This window comes from Aptenodytes forsteri, unplaced genomic scaffold (assembly GCF_000699145.1).
Source record: "Aptenodytes forsteri isolate BGI_AS27 unplaced genomic scaffold, ASM69914v1 Scaffold338, whole genome shotgun sequence".
Classification (NCBI taxonomy): Eukaryota; Metazoa; Chordata; class Aves; order Sphenisciformes; family Spheniscidae; genus Aptenodytes; species Aptenodytes forsteri.
Genome location: NW_008795124.1, coordinates 1,602,654 through 1,606,535, shown reverse-complemented (window position 1 = coordinate 1,606,535; position 3,882 = coordinate 1,602,654). Strand labels below are relative to the sequence as shown.

The window sequence follows — 3,882 nt, the reverse complement described above, 5'->3', positions numbered from 1 at the left end:
TTAGTCTTTCCCTCTCTCTTAGGAAGCTTCTCTTGTGTCACTTTGCAGTCGTTGTTTAGAGGGACACAATGTGCAGAAAAAGCGTCTGGCTTTGCTAGGTCATCAGCTTTTATATGCTGAAATCCTAAATGGTGCTGATGTTTATTGCAAGCAAATTATTAACATTTACCTGTTTCTCTTGACTCAGCGTAGTGTAGTTCACTGAAAGCTTGTTCCACTGGAATACTTACTGGCAAAGACATCACTTTTCTTTCATCTGGTAACATCAGTAGAAGTTACAAGTGGCTGTTATTTAAAGGCATGGAAAGATGTGGTGAGTAAAATGCAAATGCTTCAGGCATGGGGAAAAGGCATTTGGGTCAATGGTGTCTGACAACTGTAGTGCTTCTTCAAGAGACAAGTCATTTGACTTGTGAGTATTAAAAGCTTGGGTGTTTGTGCATGGTTCAAATTTCAGGCTCTGTATCTTTGAAGACAAAAGGGTAATTCCAGCGGTCAGGGAAACCTGATCCCTGATGGAGGTGCTCTGCCTTCAGTTAAAGTGTTGCGTTTTGGGACTGCTGCTCACAAATCCCCTTATTGTGAAACTTGTTCAGTCAGCCCCTTTCTGCAAGTTTCTCCAGAAAGAAAACTGACAGGGTTAAGGATATTCTTTATCAGAAGTTCCTTGTGTGTACTATGGGCATCATGTATCGCTACAGAAAACGGTATAGTTTTCCCTGTAAGTGTCCTGCAATCGTGATAAATGTAGCAGCAGCAGAAAGCCCATTGCAGATGCTTCGACTACAGAGGCTGGTGTGGTGGCATCCTTTGGCTCTGTGAAGAGTTGTGTGTAATTCGTGGCTGTGTGAAATTGCCCGTCTACCTGCTGTTGACTGAATTATTACGTGGCAATCCAGAAATCTCTATCTGTGTTTCCCAGGCATGGCTGGTAAGAGATGCTACTTCCCATGCTGCTTTCTGCTCCAGCCTTGTTCCTACTGTCTTTGGACAATGAGGGTGGAGGAGCATTCATCGAGCAGTTCCCCTCCTGAAAGGCTGCAGGAGGGAGCTGGAGGTGTTTGTCCCAAGTGGCAAAGGGCGTGGGGTCTGTTTTTCTGGCCTTGTGGCCCACCGGTGGCACGCCTGACACTGGATCTGAAGGCTGCGTGCAAATGACCCCGCAGTCTTGCTCCTTATGCTGGGTGTCATATGTGCATGGTGGAGCTTTCTTGAAGAAAATGTGGTGTGTAACAGGCAAGGCTCTGCCAGCCTCCGCTGTGAAGGCGAGACAAGGCAGCCTCTGCAGCACAAGGACAGTGATCTGACCCCATGTGTTCAGATCCCACAGCCTCGTGTGGCTCTCTTCCAGGTACCTCATGGTCCAGAGCAGAAGGTGTGTTTTGTACACAGAGATTAAACGTGGCATGTGCGGGGGTGTGTGATGGAAAGAGTATTTTTCTACAAAATTTGATAGAAGAGCCTGTGCTGAAGAGGCTAGAAGCTGGGTGAAAGAGCGAATGGTTCATTTGAAGACGCACGTTTTCCTTTTCCAGAAGCTGTAAAGAACCGTGGCTAAAGTTTCCTGTGAGCAAACTGCAGCTATGTTCATGCTTTCTTGCAGCTTCAGAGATAATTTATCCCAGAGAAGACAACTGGAGTGTTTTCCTGCTACAGGCAGTTTAAATTCACCTTGAATTAGTGGAAAGCACTACAGTTGCAGAAAATGTGTGGATCTGGGCAAATATGGGGAGTAACACCAGGGAACATCACGTGTAGGATAAAATTTGTGCACTGATTCAAACCTAACAGCAAGGTTTGAATCGGTGAGCAATGACAGTAATATAAACACCCAAGGGTGTGGAAATCTGATTCTTTGGCTGTTTTTGTTGGGAGAAAAAATCTTGCGCTTCCTTGTCTGAAACACAGATCCTTTGCAAATGTGCTTTTAAGACTGAAACCTTTACTGACAGTGGCCTGCTTGCTTCACTTGCTTTCTTCTGTGAGACATTTGCGGCAGAGAGGGGGGTGCTAAGAGTATGACAGGTATTTTATGCAGCTTGGCTGCTGTAGGAGGCCCTCCCACCCCTACTCTGTTTAGTGCTTCACGTGGCGTTTGCCAGCAGGAGTCTTGTGGGTGCGTATTCCAAACATGCCTGGCAAAAGGCATCTGAAATGATAAGGATGTAGAGGGACCAGTGGGTGCCAAGGGATGCTGCCAGCACAGGCTGGCACAAGTGTCACCTGGGCAGAAAAGCGCTGGAGACTTGGCCCTCCATAGCCAGGGGAAGGGGTGCAGTGGCATGGCCTCATGGTGCAATGGCAGCACGTCTGACTTCAGATCAGAAGGTTGTGTATTCAAGTCACACTGGGGTCAGGGGGAGCTGACCCCCACAAGGCTGCTTCCACTTTTGGTGCTGGCTGGAGAGGCTCAGAGGACGCGTGAGGATGTTCAGCTTCTCTCTGGGATAAATGTTGTATTATTTGGAAAGGACCTATAACTGCAGCTCCTTGGGGTTTCAGAAAAATCAGACTGCAATGTTCACATCTGTCTCATCTAGATTATTGTCTTGGACTCAGTTGTTACTCACACAGTAAAGTTGTTTTTTGGGTTTTTTTCCCCCTGCTGCACTCTTTGCTCCTGGTAAGGGCAGCATAAATTTGTTTTGTTCTCTTCTTATGTGTAGAAGATGTTCTTACGTGTACCACAGATGCTGGGCTTATCTCAACAGAAGCAAACCAGGAGTGTGCTACAGTGAGTAAATGCTACCCGAAGCACTTTGTCCTTGTCCTGGAAGAGAGAAAGAAAAAATAGTTTGGTTGCTGTAATGCTACTGACTCCAGATCCCATGGTGGTATTTTGAATCATGCTGATGCTATAGTTTCTCTCATTTTTCTTTTCTCTCTCTGCTTCCAGGCCACTCCACAGCTTCATTAAGAGGGAGAGAAAACGAGTCAGAGAAGGCTAGGGATAGTTCTGGTGAGACTTAAGACACTGCAGTTGCACCCTCACTCGTTCTTCAGAGATAAAGCCAGTTTAAGGATTTCCCAAAGTGCATTTCACTCCCTGTGCTGGGTCTGGCTGGGATGGAATTAACTTTCTCCATAGCAGCCTGGATGGTGCTGTGTTTGATTTGTGACCAAAACAGTGTTGATGATAGTGCACCAGTGTTTTAGCTGTCGCTGAACAGTGCTTGCACCGCATCAAGGCCTTCTCTGTTTCTCACTCTGCCCCCCAGCAAATAGGCTGGGGGTGGGTAAGAGGGTGAGAGGGGAAACAGCCAGGACAGCTGACCCCAACTGACCAAAGGGACATGCCAGACCGTGTAGCATCACGCTCAGCAATAAAAATGGGCTGGGGCGGGTATAGTTTCTTCCAAAGTAGCTGTTGCTCGGAAACTGGCTGGGCATTGGTCTGCTGGTGGGAGGTGGTGAGTGATTGCCTTTGCATCACTTTTATTTTTGTTCTTTTTCTTCACTTATTAAACTTACTTTATCTATCTCAACCCATGAGGTTGTTTTTTTTTTCTCGGTTTCCCCCTTCCTGCTGGGGGGGAGTGAGTGAGCGACTGGGTGAGGACTTTGCTGTTGACTGGGGTCAACCCACCACACTCCCTCTTTCCCATCTCACTCCCCAGTATCGGCAGCTTCTTGCTGAATGCAATGATCCTGTAATTAGTAATTATTCTGCCCCAGGGAGGGGTGAAGCGTGGGAGAGAGGGAGATGGTGCAGGGCTCTTTCTGCATCTTGGCAAGAAAGGTCCAACAAAAAATAGCTTAATAAAATAATAGCCATTTTAATAAGACAGAATAAAAAGAGGAACATCGATAGTGAGTAAACCTTATGTCCCTTCCGATGCTGGGCACCATGCATTGGTTCAGCACTGGTCGGAGCCTGCATGG

At 46.9% G+C, this 3,882-nt stretch overlaps 1 non-coding gene across 1 annotated transcript; it reads left to right on the top strand.

Annotated features, from left to right (window-relative positions):
* The first annotated feature begins 2,284 nt into the window (after positions 1-2,284).
* TRNASTOP-UCA lies at positions 2,285-2,356 on the top strand. The gene has a single exon. It is a non-coding gene; the product is annotated as a tRNA-Sec (tRNA).
* Positions 2,357-3,882: the final 1,526 nt, after the last annotated feature.